General features: G+C 43.5%; 1 protein-coding gene across 1 annotated transcript in view; it reads left to right on the top strand.

Annotated features, from left to right (window-relative positions):
• Positions 1-13,654: 13,654 nt before the first annotated feature.
• Positions 13,655-26,975, top strand: part of SEMA6D (semaphorin 6D) — a 30,623-nt gene continuing 17,302 nt past the window's right edge. The window contains exon 1 of the mRNA XM_075160055.1: positions 13,655-13,761. The gene's annotated coding sequence lies outside the window, so the exon portion shown is untranslated. The remainder of the gene's footprint in view (positions 13,762-26,975) is intronic.

Genomic DNA, 26,975 nt, shown 5'->3' with positions numbered 1-26,975 from the left:
GTTTTTTGCCTCATATATTGCTCGTGACCATGCATTGTCACTTAATTAAGCTGAAATTAAATAAACGGATCCCATCCAATTCTCCAAGGTTATGGACTCATATCTGTGTGCTGTACTGTAGTAACTGGTTGCTTTGCACTGCCAGGGGATGTAAATTGTGTGCTTGGTTTGGTGCCTACACAGCATGTACTGAACTCCTGCATGCTCCTCAAGGAGTCCCTAAGCTGTGGCCAAACCCAGTTTCACCAGGTACTTCTCCAAAAGAAAATTTAAATTTTCAGTTCTTTGCAGTCTAAAATACAGACATTTACGATACATCTCTGAATCACAGTCGGTTCACGGTGCTTCTATTATCCATTATCAGTAAGCTGATTATACTTCTGTGCTTTTTTTTGCCATGTACTCAGTGACATTTGCAGATGAGCCGGCTGGAAGTATGATGTTTTGGTGGGGGAGAAACAGTTCACAGATATGCACTGGTTTTCACAAAAATTTCAGCTGGAGAAGATTTGGATCTAGGAAGAAGGGAAAGAGAGAAAGAAAAAAGAAAAAGAAGTCCTTTATTCAAAATGAAATATCTGAAAGCATTGCTTTTGGTGCAGAGCTGAGTGGGAACCCACTACTAAGCCTCAGAAGTTGCTGCAAAATGGAAGTATTGCCTACTGGATCATTTTCTCCATTTCACAGACTGAGAATGTCAGGCCTTAGCTGAAAAAGGAACCCAAGTCTTCCCATCTTGAAGTCAAGGTACACATTCTCTTTTGCCTTCTCCTGAGCATTGTTCCGGCTCATCTCTATTAATTCACAAGAAGCCATACCATATATTAATAGACAACTTGGCCTTGGAATTTATTTTGCAGGAGATTTTGTTATTGCCTCATAAACATAGAGCTCCCTTAAATTGTCATCAGAATACATCACCATAAAATTACTGAAGCAATAGAAGAAAAAACCTACAGCACTGCTACACCAAATTCTGCTTCAAATATTATGCTGCTCTTCTGTGAAATTCACTGTACTTGCAGGGATCTAACGGCTTTGCCATATTCTTTCACTGATATGGGTAGTCCAAAAGAAGCAATCACACTTTCAGCAAAAGATTATTTAATTTCCATGGGACTGTGGGCTCCAATCTAGTAGGACCAAATTAACTCTTCTTATATGCAGCCAGCACTAACTGCTATTCTTCACTACTTTGCACCTTAGATAGACATTTATGTCTGAGTAAAGTAGCTGTAATTTATATCTGAGTAAAGCAGGGCTCTTGATTCGGAAGCATTTTCCATGGGTGTAAATGACAAGCCGAAGGCAGCAGCAAATCCAGCCCAGGAGATACAGTTAGTCCATTTCAGGGAGGAGGGGAAATGAGGCTTTGATTATTGTGGTCTGTGCTGGGTAGATGTTAAAGGCTGTGTGACACTTTGCAGGAGAGGAAAATTTTGTTTTTGCTGAGCCATGGTGCCTCGTTTCCCGCACTTGGTGTGCAACATGCAACGCAAGCAGGGAGCCCTGCGCACACCGCAGGTGGAAGCATTTCCACAAGGCTTCCTGCACCTCACTTTGTGAAGGGTTTTGGGAACCTCGCAGATGTGCAGACATAGATGATGTTATGATATGAGCACTGCAATTCTCAAAAGCTGGTAAATAAACTGTTGGAAAATGGCACTACCAAATTAAATGGCAATAAAGCTTTTGTTGTTTCAGTTTTATGCAGGTTTTAAGACGGAATCTGTGATGAACTGCATGGTGTATGCTTGCACCAAAATAAAGAGAGTAGCATGGCATATAAATAAGTTTAGCATTAGACCAGTATCTTTTTCAAATTATGACTCACTAACAGAGTTTTACAGAAATTTGATTACAATTTTACTGCATGGAGGACTCTTTTGCATCTGTTTCACAGATATCCACATTTTAAATTTTATTTAATTTGTATTGATTTTTCCTGCACTTTCATAAGCAGGCATCACACATCTGAACACACACAAAAATGATTACTTAAGTGATGATTTAAAAATAATGGATGTACATTAGCACATGAATGATTAATTCCTTTTTGTGAGTACAAGCATCCAGGCTATGGCTGAGTAAAATATTGATGGTACAAAGGAAATGAGCTGTTTCTTAATTTAGTTTTGTTCTGGTAATGTGTAACTAATGTTGTTTCCTTCTAGCAGTATGCATTTAGTGACCCTTTTAAATTTTAATACCTAGTGATAGCTAAACTAATAGCTTCATGAGACATATAAGAGGGGATTTTGAAAAGATGCAGATATAGTTTACATGCATTAATTTGAGACACTCTGTAACACATTTAATACAAATAGGTACTACAAAAGAACCTAGATAAAGTCTCCACACACAGGCTGGCTTTTCACTAGAAAGCTGGGGCTTTTTTTGCACAAGACACATTGAAGGTGGAGATTTCATTGTCATATTAGTCTCATGAGGCTGTGGCATATGAATCCCAGTTCATCAAGGCCTGATGCTCTTGTGACGCACTTTAGAGTGTGGGGATTTGTCAGACTAGTACAAAATGAAAGCAGGACTGCTCTTACTTACCACCTGATACTTGGGCATATGTTTACACTAAATGTAGGGGGACCTAAGCACTGAGATTAACCCTGTGCTGGACTCCTACAGCCCGAGTCAGAGATACCTACATTGTGGTCTCTCACTGCTCCCACAGCTGTTGAGGTGTTTCTGAAAGTTTTTGCCATGACTACGGCATCCTGAAGTGTTTTCCCACATATTTCCTGGGAAATGCCACAGTGGGGAGAAAGGCACTGAAAGACAAGCACTACTTACATGGTCCTGCCCACACCTTCATTGCAGAGCATGGCAGGCCAGGCTCACCCATCCACAACTTAAACCTGGTGTCCGGTCCAGCAGAGCACTGGTTCAAAATCAAATAGAAAGGTTTTAAATACTCTGTAGATGTGGCTGGGCAGCAACACGTGTACGGACACAGGTTATGGTGGAGCACAGCTACAGGCTTTGATGTTCTCAGATGGGAATACAACCTTGTTACTCAAGGTTGATATACAGACTGAATCACTGGCACTGCCTACCCACTGCCCATCTGTTAGAATGGCACTTTGCCCACCAACGTGGTGACATGCCAGGTTTCATTTGAAGTAGGTGCCTTCTAACAATGGGTTAGAAAGCAGCCTGTTGAAGACAGCAACTGACACTTCTTTCTTCAATAGGCTATTTTTGGAGTGGGAACACTAGCTGGCAGCAAGTGCAAAGGGCCTAAATCGGCTTCTGTTAGTCAGCTGCAAAAAAAGCTCATTTGCTACAGTAACAGAAGGTTTGGGCTAAAAAGTAAAGTGATTGCTTCCATTTGCACTTGCTGGCCTTGCATGGGTATGTTTATCATGGCTACTTAATCCCACTTTACCAAACTGCATGGCAATTTGCAGGTGAGAAAGGAAAAGGAGGAAGAGGAACAGTGTATTGCTTTTGAGACAAGAAAGGGTGCTTTTTTGTTTAATTTTAAACCATGATCCTTTGATATTTTCCACTGCTGCAATGGATATTATAGGGTAATCCTGCCAGGACGTTTTATATGTGAAGAAGTGTTTGAGGGTTGGTTCCCCAGGATGACATTTGAAAAATATAGTTCACATTTTTTTCCTTTGGCAACTGAGAGAAAAGAGGGATCTTCATGCAGTCCCAACAAAAATCAACAGGCTTACTGTCATCAGGTCTTTTTGAAAGTGTTTTGAAGGTCCTAGGGAAAACACAGACTTCGGCTCTGTCAAAAGTCCATGAAGGGGTGTAGATCAGAGAGCAAGTTAGCACACGCAGTTCTCCCTGATGACATTCTGGATACAGGATGCCTGAAACGTGGGCAGGGTGTAAAACCACACAGCTTTAAGAGCAGCCCAGATGGCCAGGAACCCCAGGAACACATGCACACGTGCTATCCTGATCCTTCTAGGAAGGATTTCGAATCTAAATTGTCAGCCTGACATCAGCTCCATGACATTACTGATGGGCAGAAGTGATATATGATCCACCTTGCAGAGAGCTACTCGCTTGGGTCTGTAGTAAGGACTAATATGGCCTAACATCCCTCTTCTGACATGTCCAAAGCTCACCTGAGCTTGAGTCCTGGCAACGTGATGGGTGTCCGAGCTTGACCATGGCTTTGACCTGCTCTCAGAATCACCTGTCAGCTGGCTGAGCATTGGACAGTCTGCTTTCTCCCTCCTCTGCCTCTACTGTCTTCCCCCAACTCCACTGCCTTCTTCATCGCTCTGCCAGGACAAAGCACTGTCCTATCTGGCAGCCTGGGCAGTGCAGGGGGACTTGCCAAGTGGCAGGGTGCCAGCTAAGCCTGTGCTTCATGCAGCTGGGTCCCCCATACCACATATGGAGGGTGTTCCTGTATGGTCTGGCCACACGAGGAGGTGGAGACCTTTCCATCCCTCTCTGGTTTAGTGTTGAGCTCTTGGCCTGATGCACATATATGGCTAATGATGACAGGGAGAGAAAGGACCAACCAGGCATTCTCCGCCAGCATGCAAAGTACATATGCACAAAATAAACAATCATTGAGATTCTTCTGAACACAGGAAGTTATTCAGGCAGCATCTGAAGTACTCAGATAAAATATCCAACTCTGAAACAGCTTTTGATAGGAAAGCTGAGAATAACCTGTAGTTATCTTTGGCTACTGGACAGTAAAGACTTTATTATAGAATGATTTATTTGCTATAACATGTCTGCTAAAATCCTGGCACCTTGTTATGCAACTAATTAAAAAAAGTCAAAGCTATAAAAGGAGCTGGAAAACTTTGGCTGGAGCCACAAATACTGTTTCTTCCATTGCTTCCCAGATAAAGAACCACTTTTCGTGCCCTCCTCTTCTCCACAAAGACACAAAAAAGAGGAGATCTGTAGCTAACAGCCACAGCAGCTACGACTGCATCACTCCAAGCAGCAGAGGGAATAGAGTGCCTGCAGCAGTCTCTGTGCTTTGCCAAGAATGGAGATGTCATGGCTTACTTTTTTTTTGAGGCACGTCAGATAATAGTGTTGGCATTCCTACCTGAGCCTGGTTTTCCAAGTCAAGCACCGTCCAGAGGATTTAGTAATAACTTGATGATCACTGGTTGCTTCTTTGTTGTATATTTTTGCTATGTTAATTCTTCCAGTATGTGCTGCAAATAGGAGATTTTGTGGGATAGAATAGATGCCACTGCTAATTCATATTGCCTTGAATCCAAAGGGCTTTCTACACTTTTGACGCCCCCCACACCCCTCTTCTAGACCAAGCCTCCTCCCTGACCGCTCCTTTGCATGACTGTTTCCTGCATGACTTGTCACAGACAATGGTATTTCCCCAGACTCCGTGGAGCTTTGCATCACTCAAGATTAGTGGGCTGACATGCACAGTCATACAAGCAGCTGGCAGACTGTGATCAGTAAAACAATGTGGGGATGAAATGGGTCACCTATCTCATTGTCATCTACTGTCACCTCAAAGATGAAAACATGTCATCTTGCACCCACCAAAGAAAAGTAGTAAGATGTGTCCCAGGATCAGTAATATGAGAGTGGCTCTCGGACATGGTGCACCTTTTCAAATGTTGATGGGGGGAAGGAGTAGCAGTAACTCCAAAGGATCAAAGCCACCTGCACTCACTTTCGCCTCTTAGTTTTGATAATGTAGTATATAGAGAATAATAATTGTTTGTAATAACTCACCTTCTGTAAGTGGAAATTTTTCTTCTGCACTAACATGCAAAGCACAGAACAGACAAAAGCAAACCTTTCATGGGTGGCTGTGTTACGGCTACTCAGTAGAAAGGATTTTGCAGCCCACAGCTAGCACACAAGAAGGAACACTGAGGTGCACCAAAGCTAGAAGTCATTTTTTTAAACAAACTGTAATATTAGATAAGGCCATAAATGTTGAAAAAATAATTAAAGGTATCCACCTATGCCTCAAGAACAAAATATCCTAGGCTAAAGTCAGATACTGAGATGTCAAGGGGCATACACTAAACAGAAACTCAAGTTAACATGCCAAAGGCAGCGACTCCTGTCATTACTGATTGTGTGTGGGCTATGAACTTTCTGTATGTGTCACAGTGGTAAAAGTAAATAGTTTGATCATCTTTCTTCAAACGAAGGATTCATCTTGCTGGATAGGAATGCACTGGAGAAATGTGGTAAGGCTTTATTTCAGAGTTCAAGCAGATACAAATTTACAAGCTGTTTGTTTACTTTTCTATTCTTAGTGATTACTGGTATTAACTATTTTCTAAGCACCCTCCCTACATCAACTGTGAATAATGTCTGTCTGATCCTTTACAACTGTTTTACCGTCACCCAAATGAGGCAGGTTTTGGGCTCCTGAGTCAGTGTTAGGCTGGACAGCTGCTTAGCTGTGACAGCCCCAGGAGCTACCTTAGGCTTGCCCAAGGCAGATTCAGACTGTACTAAATTACATTCTTAGAGTCTTATTTAAGGCCTTAATCCATGGAGTTATATTTGGTGGGACAGTGAAGGAGCAAGGTTCATGTGTGTCTGTGGATGTGTCTGTGTAAGTCTATACACGCACGCATGCCTAATTGCTTGTTTTCTGTAGTACTAAAACCTCCACAACGATAAAATGTCATCAGCTGGTACCTGTGGACTCACCTTTGTGTGGGATGTGATTGTTGGTATATGAAGCCAAGCTGATTCATGTTGGATTTTATCAACTCTGGAATATGTAATGTGATACTAATCTATAGATAAACTAATCTGCTGGTATTTATAACCAGTGAGCAATTGCCTCACCCCTTCACTGCAAGTTTTGAGATGTGACAGTTACAGTAGATAGTACCTTTACTGTAGCTCTGAGCTGTTTGGGAACCTGTATGATTGGCTAAATTTCTAAGGGAATATTTGATTTACCTTAAAGAAAACATCAATCTTGTCTTCGGTCATTTTTACTGATAGGGAGTAATTTTTTTCTGGGCCAGGACATAAAACACTTAAAGTCTGAGCCCAGTGAAGTAAATAAAAAGATACAATTATCATCTGTTCCTATCCTACATTATCTTATAATTTGCACATAAATAACAGTGAAATAATAGAACGTTTTCAGGCCTGTTCCTATTCTGAAGGTCACTGGGTCTCCACCGGACAAGGGGGACTCATCACTCAGAATCAATTACAGGATTAGGTAATCCCTTAAAATGGGACTGAAAAGTGATTTTGTGTAACAGAAGTTGCTATATATAATATAAATAGATAACATTAAGTGTCTTGTCATCTTGTGATTATATGCCATGAACATAGATTTGTTACTAAGACGTCTTTTCATCTGTCTATGCCTGAAAAAGGCAGCACATTTTACTACTAGTGAGGAAAAGTGAAGATAAACACTGTGGATGGTGAATCTGTACTGAGTAGCAATATGACAAATGAAATTTTGGAAATTAAAATTGTAGGCTGTGAGGAAGATCACCTATTAATCTTGGAAGTAAGCCATTAAATCTAATTACAGTATTCTGTTGATATTACCTTAGATGTTTGAAATGAATTCCCCATCAAATGATAGGTGATGTAATATACCTAACTGAAAAGCTAGTCATTGTACAGAAAATGGAGTTTTCTTGCTTTCAGTGATTCCTGTAGACATTTAAAGTGTTGAGGGGAGTTAGCCACACCTACCACTCTATGCCTGGCCCCAAAGGGCATCGTGGCAATGCCTCCAGCTTGGTTTTTCTGTTCCGAGTTCTCTGCCCTGTACAGCTGTCCCTCTCTGGGATTTTTTTTACAAGATTATTCTTTTGCAAGGACCAGGAATTAACCACATTTTACTATTGCAATGATCTTTGCAGGAAAGTGCCATGGCCAGAATTGTTGGCCTGAAAGAGTTGGTTTTTCAAAGTTAAGTCTGATGGGGAGCTTGCAGGCAGGAAAGACCAGTTTTACAAGACTGTGCCCAGTTATGTTTATTGCTTGAATCCCTTTTATTAGCTTTGACATACAGTCATCCAGATTTCACTCGAAGCACACTTCAAGTAGTAAAATACACAGGACAACACATTACAAACATTGTGTCAGTGTCTTTTCCTTCTTTGCTGACGCGGGGTTCTCTCTGCCAGCCCCACAGCCACAGCAGAGGAGGAATTTCTGGCCTTCTACTGCCTCAGGCTCATCTGCGCGGGATCCCACGTGATCCCTGCTGGCTGACCCACGGAGTATACTGCCAAAGCAGAAAAAAAATTATTTGGTTTCCAATTATTTTTATTAATTACTGGCACATCTCCTCTACCTCCCCAGAGGTAGATGGGGGGAATTGGAGAGCCAGCATATTGAATTTCAGTCAGACTTTTGCCTAAGTAAGAACGGAGAGCAGCTGTTAGATTTATCACTCTAAATATTCAATATAGAGATAGTGTTCTGTATGCTTCTCAAGGTAAACTGATGTCAGATGATCATGGGTAGGCATGGAATAGCAGTGTGGACCCATTTCTTACTCCAGCCGGAAAGATAAATGCCAAGAGTGGAAGCATATGCACATGCTGATCCTATACAGAGCCAGGATAAAGTTGCCAAGTTCAGATGCACAGCCCATCAGTGTTAGCAGAAAATTATCACTACGCCTTCAAGTGACAGGCGTACAACCTGAGATTTCTACACATCCCTCTAAATGAGGAGGCAGATTAGAAAGGTATAAAAAAGAGAGAACAATGATGTTAAATTGAAGTTTTGACAGTCAGAAATATTTTTAAAACAACTCTCAACACAGTACCCAAAAAGATGCTAAAAGAAAGTGTTGAAACTGTTTTGTGTCTTCCTATATTTTACAAATGCTAATCACTCCTATAATTTTCTGACAACTGACAAGGGTGAAAAGGGAGATTTCACGTCATTTGGAAAATATGAGAAAATTATTTTCTTTCCTTTAAGCATTATAAAGAACTACACTTAGTTCCTACCTGAATTGGACACTATTTACAGGGACAAAACTGTCTTTGCTTAAACTTACCACTCTTCGTACAGTACTTGACTTATAACCAATTATTTGCCTGTATCAACACAGCACAGGCTTGTTATATTAGCAATTTGCTATTTTTAGCCTATTGGTGTAAATCACGAGCGACGATGTTCTGAAATGTCTCACTTCTGACTTGCGTTGATGCTGCTACAAGCTCAGGCCTCAGAGAAGGAAAATGGTTGGCTCAGTTTTATTGCTTTGCCAGCCAAACACTGGGATTTTCACCTATATTTCCCCAGGCAACAAGGTTTAGGGTGATTGAACAGGGACAGGATCTAAATGCGCTCCAGGCAGATTAAAGACCCATCTTCCTGGGATCTAAACCATGGGGTATGGGGGTGAGTAAGTGGCTACAAACAGGGCAATAACTACAGTCAGGGTTCATGGAGACTGGATGCTAAAGCCAGGAATAGTATGCATCCATCTAAGAGAGGTGAGCATTAGAAAGCACGTAATTCTGCATTGTGCAGGCTAACAGTGGAATACCATAATGAGCTCTCAGTTTCAGCTTATGTGGCTTTAACCCTGTTCTGGTGATGAGCTGTGAAGCATTATAGCTTGAGCTTCCTATTTTCTACATTTATGTTCTTAAAAATCCAAAAGAGAGAATTCTTCACCAATTGATAGGGATGAAAAGCCTGTTTCTCTTGGAAATTGTTCTACATTTATTCACATACTATACATGCCTGCTCTGTCCTGTGCAATGGGTCCCCAGATATTGAGAAGGCACGAAGGCACATAAAACCAGAGCTGTATGAAAATAACTTTTCTAGGTTGTTAATAGAAACTAATATTATCATGCAGACTACTATTTACCCCTGCTAGGGGAGCATTACTCATTGAATAGCACCGTAAATTGTCCAACTAATTTTATGCACTCATAATAAATAAATTCTATTCTCTTTTATTATCAAACTTAATTACAGTCAAGGTAAGTCATAACATCCGCACTTTGCAACTTAGATTTAAGGACAGTGAATATAAAAATTGTGTGTGTCTACTTCATCGGAAATTATATATCTGATCCATAATAAATTACCTACCAATTCCTCTATACAATGCCATGTAGTAGGCAGATATCTGTATGTACTGGTGAAATGTGGTGCTTTTTGGAGGAAAAAAAGAGAAGGGAGGAGGAAAATATTTAGCTAAAATATAATGACTCTTAGGATATAACGTCATCACATCCTGGCACTACTGTGATTTGACCGTCCAATAAAACTGGATGGTTTTATTGGAAATGACACAGCTTAAATGAACATGTCCTCAAAATATAAGTTTCACATTTCATTCAGAAGCCATCATGTCCGTGTGCTGAGTCACTGATTCAGCTCTGGCTCAGGCAGAGGGAAACCATCAATACCATTTTCCTCAGCACTCAGTATATCCTAGGGATGCACCATTTGAGCAAACTTTCCTGGGCGACTGTGCTCTGAAGGTGGTTTCCCAAACGTGCAAACTGCCCTGCACTGTGTGCACTTGCACGTTCTTACCAAATCACCGCGTGGCTGAAGTAGTGATTTTAATGAACGCTTCTGCTTGCTGAAATCAAGTCAGCCTTGGTTATAAACCCAATAGAGGCATTCAAGCAGAATGAAATGTCTGGTTTAAACACATATTAGTTTAGTATTATCTGTATTTTAATGAAGCAAAAAATCAATTTGTTCTTCTAACAGATGGTGGTTCTTTTATCGGTATGTAAATTTTGAATACTTTGCTTATATTTTCAAATACGTGAACAAGTGTTGCTTAAGTCTGTAAAACACTTAGAGGATGAAAAGTCCTTTAGACAATAGGAACAATCCATAAGCTATACCTATGAGATAGGGTGAGTAAGTGCTCTCATTACCATCTTGTACACAGGGACAGTCTCATTGGAGCCAAAGCTGGTCCTCAGGCATTCCTGGCTCTTGGGCTGACACGCAGTCCATTTTATTGTGCCTCTGTACTTTCAGATTCTGCTGATGTGTTTCTTTTACAAATCAATCATTCTAAGGGTAATTAACATTTAAAAGCCAGGTTTCTTTTAATTCCATTAGTATATTTCTGACAAGAAATGTGTTGGCAGAATCCAAAGGTTAAGAGTTACAATGAAGAACAAGTTTTAGGATAAATGAAAGTTAAGGTCTAAAATAGCCTGACAATATCCCATTAATCTGCACACTATTGACACAATAGTGGTCTATTGTGTCAATGAGGATTTAAGAAGCTTTGCAGCACATGTTACTGATAGTTTATCATATCAATAGGAGCCTGCATATATTTGTGTTTAAAAACCTGTGGCTGCGTAGTTCCCTGACTGCACACATATTGTAAGTGCACATACTTTAAATCCTTACATAAAGTGGTTTCTAGCCACGCAGCAAATTCTGAAACTATAATAAACCACCATATTTAAGTGCAGACACAAGATATTAGTCTTGGCTATACCAAAATCCTCTAAAATGCTGTACTTCAAACTGAAACCCTTTGCCCTACAGGAATGTGATCTGATTCTCAACATTGTGTCATCTGCCTAATTGAAGCAGAAGGAGATTTAAACCATATTAATCTCTCATTCTGATATATGGAAGCCTTGAATCAGCCTCTGGCTGGGAGGTATAGTGGGGAAGAAAGGTCCCTTCCCACAAGCAGCCCCGCTCAGAGCAGAGGGGAGTGTGCAGCCACAGCCCAAGCAGATGCCACAGGCTGCGCTATGCTTCCATGCCCCCGCCGTTGGGATAACCGAGCAGCATTGCTGAGTAATTTCTACGTGCCAATCACAAAAAGGATGTATCGGATGAAAATATGGGTGGCTTTTCTAGGACTGCAGTTTTTCTGTCTAGCACCACCAACAGGCATTTAAAAATCCAAGAAGCAAGTCCCACATGTGTAATGCCCTGGTGTGGGGAGCTTGCACCTAGGTACCCGTACCCTCTATAAATCCGCACAATAGTGGGTCTGCTCCGAGTGTTTGACTTCCAGTGAAAAGGCCACAGAGCTATTCTGTGAAGCGAATCCTTATCTTTGAGGCACTCTTAAGATTTTTTGTCCTCAGGTTGCAATTCAATTCCTAACCAAGCAAGTAGTCTCTATCGCAGCATTTTCATGCACTATGCAAATTTTGATGGTTTTCAGATTAAGGCTGTTCCTGAGAAAGAGAAAATAATGTCCTTACACGTTTAACCAGGCAGCAGCTCCTGGGGTGCAACATAGCCATGCTGTGTTTGCTGTGAGGAAGCCCACGATGATCTTGCTTTTAGCCTGTCACCACTAGGAAACATCAGAGAGAGACAGCCAAGGGACTGAGTTGCCAAAAACGTCCTATTCCCATGGCTGAGAGATTTTGTTGGCACCATCTCTAAAGAGAATTTACTATGGGCCAAATCCTGGCGCCCTTGCTTAGATGAATCAGTCAGTTCTCAAGAGGCAATGCTCCCGCTGCGAGTGGTGCGTGCATAAAAAACCTGCAGGATCAGCCCAAAATATTGCCTGGGAGTATCAAGCGCTTGTCTTCCAGAGGGGCGGGAGCGCTGTGGGGAGCGACCTGCCCAAGGACTTGGTGTGGAGGCAGTGCGCAGCCGAAGGGCAGGAATTTTGGAATTGCAAGTGAATGACAGGGATGCTTCCCCGGCAAAAATCTCTAAATTATTTTTACTCAGAATTTTTCTGATTTCCCATAAAACAAGCACAAATGATACAGTTTGGCGAGGGATCCTTTTTTTTTCTTGCAGGGGCATCCAAAATATTTCGTGGCACTTTAAGCCTTAATTAATTTATCTTCCATGTGAAGAAAAATGAATTAGTGACAGCTATTTCCTGGACTTAATTTGTGGGATTAATCCCTTTGTTTCTGGAGTATCTGAGGGGATTTTGGAAAGGCACCTAAAAAGATGTCATTTCAAGGACGTCCCCCCCCCGACGCCCCCCCCCACCGCCCCCACCACCAGCACACGCAAAGCACTCTTCTGCAAAATTGAGTCTCATTAGCCTGCAAAATTGCATTGCTCGCAATGACTTTTTCTTTCGAAGTAGAAATGAAAATTTCTGTATTAAGAAGCGAAGGTGGCATCGGCGATGAACAAAACGCCTTCTTGATGGCTTGGCCCCAGCTGTTTACCTCCGCGGCTGCGGAGGCGGAATGGGCACGGGCTCGGAGGCAGGGGGGCAGGTTTACCGAGGTGGTTTGGGAGGGGTAAAACTACAGGCGAAGTTTGCCGGAGCTCCGCGCGCGCCGCCGCGGCCGTGGCCGCTCGGTGGCGGCGGCGGGCGCGGGGCCGCGCGCGGCGCTGCCCGCGGCGCGGGAGGGCGGAGGCGGGGGGCAGCGGCCGGGGCGGTGCCGCCCCCGCCCCGCCATGGCGCGGCTCGCCGCGGAGCTCCGCCACCGGCCGGGGGCCGCGCTGTCGCCTCCTGCGGGCCGCGCTCCCGGGTGCGGTGAGAGCCGCGGCGGGGCCGGGCGGGGGAGCCAAAAAGTTGGCCGCGACAGTGGCGGGGCGCGGGCCGGTGCCGCCGCGGGCGCGGTGTGTGCGCGGAGGCGGGGGGCGGAGCGAGGCCGGGCGCGGCGGGACGGCGCGGCGCGGCGAGGGGCGGGCGAGGACAAGTACATGAAGGGGGGGAGGCGGGCGGGAAGGGGTGGGCTCTGCGGGGCGCGCCTCCCCCGCGCTGGCTCGGCACCGAGCGGAGCGCCGGGATGGGGCGCCCGGCGGGGGACAGCGGGCGGAGGAGGCAGCCCCGCCGGCGGGCGGCGGCCGTGGGCAGCGGCGCGGCGGCAGGTACGCGGGGCCGCGGCGGGTGCGCGGCGGAGGCGCTGCCGAGCGGGGCGGGCGAACGCTGTGGGAGCCGCGGCTGGCCGGAGCGGGGGGAGCCGAAGCGGAGCTGTTTGGTTTATCCCCGGCGAAATCGCCCCGGACACTTAGGGTGAGTTTGGGCTGGCCCCGGGCCGGGGGCTGAGCCGGCCCGGCCCCGGGGGCTCGGCGCTGCCGGCGGGGCGGCGGCGCGGGCGCCCAGCGAGGCGTGATTTACGGGCTCCCCGGCAGCAGCCGGGCGCTGGGAGGCAGAGGGAGCTGTGTTTCAAGCTCCCCATCAATTATGGATGGAAACAAACTAGAGTCAGTTCTGAATTATCCCCGTGCCGAGGCAGGGATAGCTCCGCTCCGTGCTCCTCGCCTCCTGGTGAAAACAATGCTCTGCTCAGGTGTAGAGCGAGAAACTTTTTTTTTTTTTTCCTGGCGGGGGTGGGGGCGTTTCAGCACTGCAGAAACCGATACAGCAGCTTTCAGGGAGTAATTAGAAAGGGTTTAAAGCCTTCTTTATTATTTATAAGCGCTGCATGGAAATGAAAGGTCACACAGATATTTCTAAGTGGATATTACGCCTGTGTTTTAAAGGGTTGTGGAGTTATTTTGTTGGGGTTTTCATGATTGTCACTGTGTTTTATCTTGTGAGTTGAAAAATGTGATTAAGTATGCTTTAGATTGTTGTATTGAAAATATTGTAGTTCCAGTGGATATCCCACTTGTTAGCATAAATATAGCCGGTCTTAAATTAGTGGTTCTCTGCCAATCTTTGAGTTGTTTCTTACTTCTGGTCAAGATTATGTCTGTATCACAGGCCTGTGAGTAATTAGAGTAAAATTCGGCCCCAGTGTGTAAAGTCATTTGTATTTGTGTGTGTGTGTGGCTTAGAATACATTTACTTCTGAGCATAGCAGCAGCAGCAATGATGGTTCATAATGCTCACATATGTGGCACTTGCTGTACAGATGGTATTGTAGCTTATCCATGTACACACACACGCACGCTTCACACATAATGTGCAGGAATTACAGCAAACTTCCTCTAAAATACTGTTCAGTGCTCTGTAAATGTGTGGCATTTTTTCCCTATTTATTTCCTTTGGGGAAAAATATGCATTTTTATTGGGATACCTTTGTGTTCTAAGTTGTTAGTCTTTCCATAATGATGTTTATTAATTCACTTAAATATTATTTGAAGGAACAGCTTCCTACTGTCTTAGAAGCTTTTACTGCTGGTCTATTGCTCTCACATACAAATACTTTCACAGAGAATTTTCTGAGGTTCTCTCCTTTTTCCAAGTCCAACAGGAAGCTCATTGTAAAGCTTTGCAATCACTTTTGTGGCAGAAGAGAATAGATGTTTTTTCTGCTTTATTCATGCTATAAAATTCTATGCACCTCTAAAGCCTACTTAAGTTACTATTCAGTAAATTAAGCTGTATGTAATCATGTTTAATGTAGTAAGTGACAGGCATATTTTGTTATGTTGGCAGATATTGTATAAACATTTATTCTGGCTTAGATAAATACAAATTGCCAGTTGAGTGCTCTGATTTCTTTTCTATATAATCATGAACTTTAACACTTTTTCTATTAACTAATATAAAGCTCAGTTTTTTTAAAAACGGGAAGAAAAAGTTTGTAGTAGGCATTTATTAGCATTCTGAATTATGTGGCACAGCTTTATCCTCAAAAGGACAGCCAAATAAGTAGAACCCAGAGGCTCTGAATTGGTGTATTTAACTGGCTTCTCACTTTCATCTGCACCTTTAGTTACAGTGAACAGCTACCATCCTCCCTCACATCCTGCAGTCTGTCACTACCTGTTCTCATTTATGGTCGAGATGCAACAAAGATAACATCATCTTCTAAACGTGCTTTGTGTGATGCAGGAGTGTGTGCCAGGAATACAGTGATGGCCCTGTGAAAGCTCTACAAACCAGCTGTATGGCTGCAGGTTTTTTCCCCCTAGCCTCTCATGCCCTTTGAGCTGGACCATCTGAACATTTCTACCTCTTTTGTGTGGCTGATCTGAGCCAACTATTAGAGCAGATACTTTAGCCCTTGGAACCGCCGTGACTTTGATGTAGACTTATGAAGAGCGCACATTTAGATAGAATACTTAATTAATATATGCAATTAATTCTGACTAAATGGGTCTTCGATCTGATCAGTCGTGTTATATGAGATGTGTGAAGGTAAAGAAAAGTACGTCATAGAAGCTCACTTCAAAGCATATATTAGGCATTTGTAATAACATATCTTCTGGTCTTACTAGAGTTGGTCACATGCAGATTGCAGCTCTTGATTTTTATAGGTTTTAAATTCTTTTAAAAACATGCTTGCACTTAACACAGGATTCAGCATCCCTTGAAGTCTGGTGAAGCCCAGTTAGCTGGACAGAACCTGTAAAGAAATGTTGAAATGCTTGGTTATGCTTCCTTCTGAAAAAAAGAAATTTGAAATATGAAGTCAGGTGGAGATCATACGTGAATACGGTCAGTTTTCATCAAGTGTCATACAAGTAATACGACAGAGGCCGTTTCGGTTCTAGGCTTTCTTTGTAAGGCAAAGGAAACAGTTACATCAGCAGCTTATGTGCTCATATAAGCTTACTTATAATGTAGTTTCTGATATTCTTCAAGGAATACGCTATGTGTTTGCTTCGCTTACTGAACAGAGGAGATGGTGGTTGATTACGTACTTGTGTGTTAAACACACCTATAATTCCAGTTTGAAAAAATCAGATGTCTTTCCATTGGATAAAGTAATGATTTGCTCCACGAGTAATTAAGAAAAGATGGAAGGCATATTACTTGCACTGGGTAGTACAAGTTATTTTCAGTCTTAGCAGCTCTGTATGTAATTAAAACAGTTCAAATGTTGCTTTTGTCAAAACTGCTGTTAGAACAGATGATCTCTTTTCTTATGCATCAGATAAGCTACTGCAGTTACCGTTAAAATCCATCTAAGCCATTTTATGAAGTTGTTACTTGTTCTGTGAATAACTGCAAGCCTCAAGTTCAAGAGAAAGTAGGTTCTGATTTGTTCCCATGTCACATGGAAGAGGTGTGCAGTGAAAATCGTGTTACTGCCCTTCCGATGTTGTTTTCCAGAGCTCTGTGTTGTCTGCTGTAGCCCGCTTTCTCTTGTCATGGCTTGACAGTAATTACACTACAGCTAATATCAGAAGTTGATTCAGTTTATTCAAACAGGAAGAGTGTTGAATTGTCCTACTTCCAAAGTCAAATGTTTGTGTTAACCACAGAGATCAAATCTGTGGTGCACATATATAACGTATGAGTAGTGTTTATTTCCCTAACTTTTCTGTTCCATTCGGCTTTTGTTAACTAACCCAGATTAGCATTTTAACAACCCTGAAGTGAACTTCTGCCATTCTCCGTGCTTGGACAGTGTGTGTAGACCATCCATCATCCTGTCCTTGGCCACAACAGGCTACTGGCTCCATAACCATTTGGAGCTGCACAGAAACCATCCGACTGTGAACAGCACAGCTGGCTACAGCAATTTTTTCTTCCACACCACTGGCAGCATTGTCTGGCTATGGTAACTAAAGTTAACATCCAGAACGTGAAGTTTCTTTAGTTTTGGCACCCCTGCCCAGCCCCGCTGCAGCTCAGCGGGTACACCTGCAGATGGGCTACAAAATGGCTGCGAGGAGTGAGGCAACCACTGGACTCTTTCATTTCAAGGCTCCAGTTTGGAGATAGCAACCTGTTGTTTGGACTGGGATTACATTAACTCTGTACTTCCTCGAGAGGGACCTTGCTAGCTGAATCCTGTGCTCTTCCAATTTGCGGATCGGGCTGTGCTTTGAAAGCCGCCAGCTAAAGAAACAGAACTTGCTGCTTTAACTTAGCCATGCAAACTGCCAAAGAGCACAGAAAGAAATGGAGAATTTCGGCTGTGTATTTCACACATTCTTGTAGAAGCCTTTTTAGTTCCACAACGGAAACCATGTGATTTCACAGGATCTGTGCCCAGACTCTAATACTTGCTACAGATGCTTTCCTTGGTTTGTTTTGCAGATCTATGAATGCAATAGGAAAGAAGTCGTTACAGGATTTATTGTTTTAATCTGACATGTGCTATGAATGGCAGGTAACCAGCAGGTGAATGTACTTGTAGCTCTGTGCTAATTTTACTTGTTGAGATTTTTGTATAATTTAAATAAATTGGCCTAGCATGGCTGTCTATCATGCATGAGCCACAGCTTTCTTGCTAGAAGAGAACTCTTGCTTTCAAGAGCAAAGGAGGTCAAGAGGTGTTACCAGGCGGGGAGGGGCTGGGTGGAAGTGGAGGAGCAAAGAAGTGGTGGTGGAAGAGGAGGAGCAAGGAGCTCAAGCAAGTGACATTTGTTCTGTCCAGAATGGTTACAAACCTTGTAAATGAAATCAGTCCCTGGACAGCTTTGATTTATATTCTCACACAGCAGATTGGCCTTGGTCTGCCTGACCTTGGTAACACTACAGAGGTTGTATTTGCACACAGATACTCTTCTTGCAAAAAGGTTTGTTGTTGCTGGTTTTTTTTTTTTTAACCATTGCATCCAAGAGCCAAATTGCAGCCCAGGTTTCTAATTCGATAGGCACTGGATAAACACAGAATAAAAAGGATGGATCTTGTTCCTCACAGTGGATGGTTTAAGAGAAGAGACGGCAGATGGATACAGTCAGATGGTGGCCCCTAGAAGCAGGAGAGCCGCGTTGGCCTGTGCAGTCAGCAGCCGTGTTAGCGCACAAGCCACCTAAACATAGCCGAGCTGTGTGTGTCGGGGAAAGGGGGCACACATGCTTGTAGGCATCAGAGCCAAAGGAGAGCTTTGAAGAGGGCTTGAGATGAGAATGAGGAGTTAATTGGCAGATGCGTGCTGGGGGGCTCTTCAAGTGCATGAGGGGCAGTGGGGAAGCAAACGCAGAGGTGCTTGTCTGGAAGGGTAACGAGCAAGCAGTGGGGGGACCAGCATCACAGACCAGCTGCCCACCAGAGGTGGGAGTGAAACCTCAGAAGAGATAAGAGGTGATCAGCTGGTCACTCAGCTCAGCTATTACTGCAATAATAGGCTTTTCTTAACATGAGCCATATAGTTCATCTCTCTTATGCCAAATGGTCATGACAGGTGGGTCTCTGCTTTCCCAAGCAGCAGTAAAGGTACAAGCTCACACCTCTGTTGGGTAGGACCTTCCTTAGAGCTTTGTTTTGGCATGAAACAAAAGGTATTTCCCTGAAGTGCTGCTGCTGCACTTCCCAGGCGTGCTTGTGGGCGCTGGTGGTGGATAGGGACTGCAGCAGCTACAGCACCAACAGAAAGTGTTGCTGCTATTTCTGTGTACGTCTATCATGGCAGATGCACTTTGGGGTGAAAAGAAAACTCTCACGCTTGTATTTCAAGCCCTTGTTTATGTATTCCTCCCCTCGGGTACCCCTTTCCCATATTGTGTGAACACTTAGGTGTCCTATTGGGCTGTGTAACCATCTTTTCTGGGAGACTACCGAAAGGAAAAATGTGTATTTAACTTACAAAAGCCTCAGTGTATAGCTAAGGCTACAGTATTAAAATTTGAGATGGTATTTGAATGTAGTCCAGTGTTAGTAAGGAGCTGCAACTCTGCCTGTTAGTGTAATGGTAGTTAAAAACAAGAAAGGGCTGTAAGCAGTCTGCATGTTCCCCGAGCGGTGCAGCACCCAGGTGTTAAATATCAGAGTACTGCCTGGTGGGTCAGGAGGCTCAGTGCCCTGTGGAAGCTGCAAGGCAGGAGAGGGCCCTCTGGCTTTCCAACGGTTGTCCAAGGAGCCAGCATTGGCAACCCTTGCAAATACAGCTCTTTTGTGTATTGCCACCTGGAGATGAGTGCCGAAGAGAAGGATAAGGATAACAGAGGAAAAGCAGTGGTGTGAAAGCTGTCAGCAGTGTGTGAACAATGTCCCCAGGTGTCTCATGAAAGGAGTAATAAGGGGGAAAAAAATCGTCTTGCAGAGTTGAATGGTTTCTTTCAATTTGCGAACTTCTGCTCTCTGTGACAGTTTCTTTAACCCAGCACGTGTTTATCAACGATTAACACTGAAAAGCCAGTAATTTGGTTTTGCTCAGTAAATCATATTTTCTTCATAAAGTAAATGCTGTGTGGATATTTTTAGCATTATGTAGTTTTTTTCCTTAATGATAACCTCAGACAAAAATAATCAAATCCTATGCTTTGGGGATTAATCTGATTCCCTGCAAGGGTATGGATAGAATTTTTTTTGTCTTGTGTACCACTGTACAGGTTTTACTGTGAGAGTGGATTATGGCTTTTCCTCCCCCTAAAGCATCAGGTTTTCATCCTTGCCAAAGACGTAACAAGCACCGCTCATGACTGAACAGTGGTTTTACCTGGCAAACTATGCCAACACAAATCTAAATATATTTGGTGCAGCTGTAGAGGAAAAATAAACCTGCAGACATATCTAGTGTGTGGGTCAGAGATGATTATTTAGTCACATTCTTATATTGGCCCAATATTACTAGTGATAACACAGGGATTTAGGGAAACATTGCAATTGTTTGGGGATCTCGGGAGGCCAGTATGGAGGAGAGAATGGGACAGGCTGTAATGCAGAGCTTGAGAGCCCTAAGTCTCATTCCCTGATTTGCCACAGATTTCCTTGTGACCTTGATTCAAGCACTTGTGGTCCATATGTTACTGATTTGAATTTTTTTTTTATTACTTTTAAAGGTCTGATCTGAGGCTTCTCTGTGGCTCACTAGTCAAAATGCTGAAGTAGTATGATGCAAATACTTCCCTGCCTTACAGGGGGTGAACGTTACCATAAGGTGATGTAGCCCAAGTAAAAGACAGAGGGGAGGGAGAGCTGGTGCCCAGCACGGCTGCGTCCTGTTCCAAACGACGGCCGAGTGTGGGCCCTGCAGGTTGGTCTGGCCCGCGGAAAGCGGGCAGCTCTGTGAGGCAGAGACTGACGTGATGCAGCACGGGGACATGCCCAAGCTTGGGACCCAGAGCAGGATAGCCATGGCTGCACATCGCACCAGTCCTGCCTCCAACCCCAAACTGGCAACAATATGGGTATAATTTACCTAACTGCATTTAATAACTTCAGCAGACTGTAGGGCAAGGAATCAGCTGGATCAAATCCTGCACTAATATATCTGATTTTTAAATAAATAAAAATAAATTTCTCACCACTACCCCTCTGTGTTCTTGATAAGCCAGGTGCTCCCACAGACCTTCAGCACAGGCACCTCTCAAGACATAACCTCTGCCCCTCCGACTGTCCCCAGGGTCTCTCAGCAGGAGCACCCATGTTCCTCCCTCCCCCCTGTGAATATGTATATACATACATTTACAAATACACACTCGGAGACTACAAAAGCAGCAAATGTAATAATGTGATCCAACTGTTCAGTGCTAGGCTAGAAAGAAGTGTTTTTCTGCCATTATGTGAAAATTTAGCGTGACTGGAACAGAGTCTGCATTTGATTAGGCAATTTAAGAAATGTAAGAGACTTCATACTGTAGGGCAGCGCTGCAAAACAATTGCTCGGAACATGTTCTAAAATTGGTTTGCCTTCACCAGATTTCCATGTGTTTCTGCACGACATCTCAAATGAAAATATGAGCAGTCACGTGGCAAGTGACTACATTTTGATATTATGGTAAATAAAAGCACCAGTTTAAACAGTTATTCCAAATTCTGAGCTGCCTTTGAGACGAAAAAACACAAAACTCTCCCTCTATTTACTTTCCAGCCTGGGAAAGACATTTCATAACACATCCTTTCACTGGCGTAGTTAATCTTTAATGCTTAACAAGATAGTAGTAATCGTTGACTTTGAGCTCAGGCTTCCTCCAGGTTTTCATGCCTGCATTTTGTACATGTAATTGATTTGTGCCCAGGAAAGTGGCAGAGCACATGCTTTGCATATACAAATAAGTAACTGGGTGGCCAGCTACCAGATTTGCCCATGCAGAAAAACCAAGACTAGTTAAAAACACGTTGTTCCCCAGTCTCTAGAGGTAGTATTCCTGTGGCAAGGCTGGCTGACCCTTCCAGAATGGCATGCTGATAATGCTAGTGTAGTGCTTGAGATGCTCTGATGTGTTTCTTGCTAGTTGATAGTCTTCTCCTCTCTCTCCCCTCACATTTTCCAGCAGCCATTACTCTTTGAAGCGAGAGCAGTGCCATGCAGCAGCTCTTTTCCCCAGCAGCAGCAACTCAAGACAGCAAGCCCCATGCTCCAGCAAGGCAGAGCGCTGAGATGCTGGAGGGATGTTTACAGCAGGGGAGAGCAGTGGGTGGAAGGAAGTGATGCTTCTCTGGAGTGAAGTTGACAGCACCGTTGTCTGGGGCACAGCCTGTTGAACAGCAGATGTTGAAGTGAAATCCCTTTTTTCTTCAGCTGTCCTGCTTGTTGGGGCGTATTCTTTCCCCCAAACCTCCCTTCCATTTCAAAACATCCCATTCACTTCATCCTGTAGGCAAACCCTGACCTCCTGGGCTCCAGCCAGGTCTAAAATGGGCAGCGCTTATCTCGGGGATCAGGGCTGGAGCGCTGCTTAAGGTGAAGGCTGCTTTCTCCACTGCTGGGAGACAGCAGGGCTCGCAGACAGGAGACCCAGGGGTGCTGCCAGCAGTTCACTATGGCTGTGGCATCAGCTGGACTTGTGCAAGTTGTGCCCGAGACCTTCATTATGTCCTCACCTGCAAATACTGGTTCATACCTGTCCCAGAGCTGCCTTATCAGATGATACCTAATCATGCTGAAATGAGTGGCAGTTCTGCTATGTAAATCACGTACTGTAGGCTTGCAGGGCGAATTCTTACTTATTTCACTTACGGTGCTCACCCACATTTGTAGCCAACCTTCCTACAGGGAGGAGAAGGTAATACTTTGGTCTAGGTTTTAGGCTTCTGTTTGGGGCCGAGGGGGGCAGTTGGGTTGTTTCCAAACTTACATCCAAGCCTATATGTACTACTGTAGTAATTAGACCTTCGCCATCGTGGGTTAGGAGTTCTCTCTAGTTTTCAGGATAAAAGTATTTCAGACTAAAAACCACTATAGAAAAGCACCAGACCCCTCTGACACAGCTGTGAGCTGGAGGCACTCCGGAGTTCACCCTGATGAGCCACAGCTGCTCCCCCCAGCAGGGTGGCATTGCCTTCCTTGGCTGGGGTCGGGCAGGAGCTCGTGCTACCAGTGCTGCCCACAGCCAGGAATTAATGGAGGGTCAGTGCTGAGAGTATAGAACAAACCCGGAAGATCGCTGTATTGACATTCTCTGCACCAGTCCTTGGACACTTTCACAAATAAACTTAGTATTTCCTAGGGCAGTCTCAGTTGGGCACGAGCAGTTTGAATTAATAAAATGCAGGCCTGCTAAAATGCTGAATCCAGATTACTGCTTAAGTTAAAGTACCTTGCACTTTATCACCAATAGCTCAACCCTGGCAAACTTTCAAGGGGAGCATGTCCTGCAGGAGCTTTGTAAAACAAAACAGATTCAACCATAGATGTGAGCTGAAATCAAAGCTTGGTTTCAGCTGGAGGACTTTTGTTTCACCCTGGTAAAGGAAGGTAGTTAACATTCACTCTCAAAAATTAACGTAAAATAAACATAATTGAAGCAATCACTTACAGTTTGCTCAGCATTTTATTTCCTTTCCTGCTGAAACTACCTTGTGTTCAAGTAAATTTTTGATCACAGGAGAATTTAGCCCTCAAAAGTGCATCTAATCAACCACTAAACACTTGCATCATTAAAAGTCACCCTATCCATTTTGCAAGCTTTCTGTCAGCTCGTTTTAGAGCAAGAGGGGTGCGCTTTCTGTAACGTTAAAAGCCTGCAAACAACTGAAGTGTAACTAGCAATACCATAAGCCGATTAAGATGAAAGTGGTGATACTCAGTGGTAGGGTTTCATCACTTTAATATTAAACTATCTTTTTTTACTTAGGCATAGATCAAGAGGTGTTAATGCAGAATCCTTAAAAGAAGTCGAGCATTATCTTAAAATAACAGACCTGTTATTTGCACTTCCATGCTCAATTAATATCACAGCTCCAAATATCCTAAATTTTTTCTTCAGAGCTGCAGGTTTTAAAGTTGTTACAGAAAGTAAGGATGGCTACATAATGCAAGTTTGAATTTGAGTGTACTTTTATAGGACAGAAACAGTTTTTCTTATCTATTTATTAGAACAAAATCATGCTGTCAGTTTCTAAAAGGAACGACAAGAATTCAGTATGTTTCTTTTATTATAACCACAAATATTTTCCTGTCTTATTTGATAATTAGCTGAATCTGTCACCAAACGCCACAATATGGATTTATCACATCATAGACAATCTCTGAGATTTGAATGTGCAGTAGACCCCTGTGTCAGGCATTGCCTTCAGGAACTTTACTGAAGTCAGCCTTCATTAGAACAAATGCATTTATACTGGAATGCCATTGGAAAAAAAAAAAATTAAAAAGAAAATCACGCTTGCATTGATGCTGGCTGTTGTACCCTTGTTTTGGGAGAGCTTACCACACTATAAAGCAATTGCATCATTGGAAAACCTATGTGTAGATATGACCTAAAATGAGAATCTAATCCCCTGCTTCTCATATAATAGATACTGATACAGATTTTTAAGGCAAATGTTGCATTCTATGTGGAATACTTTCTGGCTTGCAAGCAAATGACTCATTATACACATTTCACACAGTGAGACATAGAAAAAAGCACCAAGACCAAAAAAAAAGAGGTAGGTCAAAGAATTGTTTGCTCTCTCTCTAGGATTCAAGCCACCAGACCCTGGGCCATGCTGGTCTTATATTCTGCCTTGGATGATATAAAAATGCTGCATTTTCATGTTTTGACTACCAAAACACACTTTGGCCTGGTCGCCCCAGTGTGTGGCTCTGCTCTAGAGTTATTTTATTTCATGCACAGCAGGGATAAGGTGCTATTCTGAGTGAATATTCTGGTGCATCCATGGTTGCCAATGCATACTTTTCTACAACAGGTCCAGGGCACTACTGAAGATGGCCTGTACCATGTTCATACATTTTCTTCTAAATGTTTTATCTTCTGAAAAGATTGACCTGCTTGACAAACCAAAATTCAGCAGCAACCTACCTTTCTGTACTATGCACTAGTGAAGTGCAGCTCCAGTTCCTGCACCAGCACCTTACTGGCAAGCTGTTCTCTCTGCAGCTGGTGCAGGAGGTTAAACTTCTCCCACCTGGTAGCAGTTACCATCGGCAAGTAAACTCACGTGCGAATCCTTAGCCCCCTAGAGTTACTGCCAGCATGCCTTTTAACTTCGTGAACTCCAGAATTTGAACCATAACCCTTTTCAACTAGTGTTTTTCAACCTGCAGTTAGTGGACCATAAGTGATTTGTACATCAAAAGATAATCCCTGAGGCCGTAGTAAACAATATTTTTAACATTTTTACACTAGTCCTTTGCCTCCAAAAAAAAGGTGAGGGGGTGGTGCTAAACACAAGTAAGTTCCCATTCAGAGACTAACATAACTTTTATTTGGTTGCAAGTGCAATCTGTGACTTGCTCTAGCTCAGCCAACGGATCTTTGTTGTTTGAGTGGTCTTCTGGTTAAAGAGCTTTGAAGCACTGATTTGGCCAGCTGCTCACTGTCCAGGGATGCAGCGTGACCCTCACCAGGGGGTTGTCTCCAGGGCTGAGATGAGTGGAAGTGGCTGAGTGTTGCACAGGATCTGCTTTGCTCTCCATCAGACAGAGGAACTGAAGTCTCAGCTGTAGGCCCTGAGAAGCTTGTTGAGCATCTGTGAACAAGCAGCAGTAAAAGATTTTTTTGTTTTGTTTTAAATTTTATCTTATTATTAGAGTGGTTTCATGCTCAAAATTTCAGAAGATACCATCTCAGAAATGCACCAGTTAGTACATTTGCACTAATTAGTGCCCTCAGGGAGCCATTTGCATGCAGGAAGGAACAGAGGACAACAGGGATTTTCTGATCTGTCAAAGTCCAGTCACTTGGGATTGTGGGAAACCACATCACATAAATTGACTAAGCTCAGCATATTACTAATCAATTCTGCCTGTCCCCCCTCAATATTATGGTTAACGCATACCTCCAAGCACAGAGGAGATCCTTGATCTCACCCAACAGCCTGATTTTGCCCTGTGTCTGGTGGAGAAGGAAGACGATGTAGTCGTTTAAGCCTTTTCATGTTATGTGCCTGTTTTTCAGCTTTTATTATTGCAACCCTTTTCTCCTTTGCCTCGCCAAACTCTCCACAAGTGAACTAACTTTTAGGATATATCTTTTGTTCTGACCTGTCTTGAACTTCAGCCTGGATTTGCCATACCACGCTCCTGTCTGCACTTAGCATTTTGAGAAGCATTTATTGTGTTAAGGAGATTTTTAAGAAATTTTTTTTTTTTTTTTTGCGCGAATACAAGATATTGCATCAGTCTGGTTTGAAGCTATTTTATGTGTTGCTTCTCTCCAGCTGGCTGAATGCCCTTTCCCTTCCCCCTCCTCTTCTACATGGTAGCGCACGGAAAGATGATTGATGGAGTGTCACCAGTGCGTTGTCAAAGGCTGGAGTAGATTAATGGGCAAGAAACACCAGCCTGTTCCCCTTCATGTGTGATTGTTTGAAGGAGGGCTCATATTTTAAGAGAAATGATATCCTGCTTCTCTGGATTCCCCCAATCAGGAATTGAAGGATGGGATTCGTATCTGAGATTGAAAGGTGCCAGCCCCAAAGAGCCAGTTTATTACTTGGGACAACTGCCTGCCTTCCACTTGACCAACAGCACCTGCCCTGAGGCCTGTTTCAGTCAGGCGGCTGTCCTCTTTACCAGTGTGGATTTGTGCCACCAGTTAACATTTCTACCTCTATTTCTTTGTATTTGCAGACACAACTAGTTATGGCATAGACCAAATGGCCAGAAGATCTCTGATCTGTTACTAGCTTTTCCACCTGGGTGACACCAGCCAATTTGCCTGTGCTGCGAGGAGTGAACACGTATGACCCAGAGCAGCTCAGATCCTTTGAAAAGGCTTTTTTTGGTGGTTGGCCTTGGTCACAAATTCAGCCTTGATCTGTGCCTCAATTCCCCAGCTGCAAAACAGGGATAGCAATATGGTAATTTCCAAACACTGCACTTGCCGTGAATTGTTTCCTAGCAGA

Source organism: Calonectris borealis, chromosome 11, assembly GCF_964195595.1.
Source record: "Calonectris borealis chromosome 11, bCalBor7.hap1.2, whole genome shotgun sequence".
Taxonomy (NCBI): Eukaryota; Metazoa; Chordata; class Aves; order Procellariiformes; family Procellariidae; genus Calonectris; species Calonectris borealis.
This window is presented reverse-complemented; position numbering and strand designations above follow the sequence as displayed.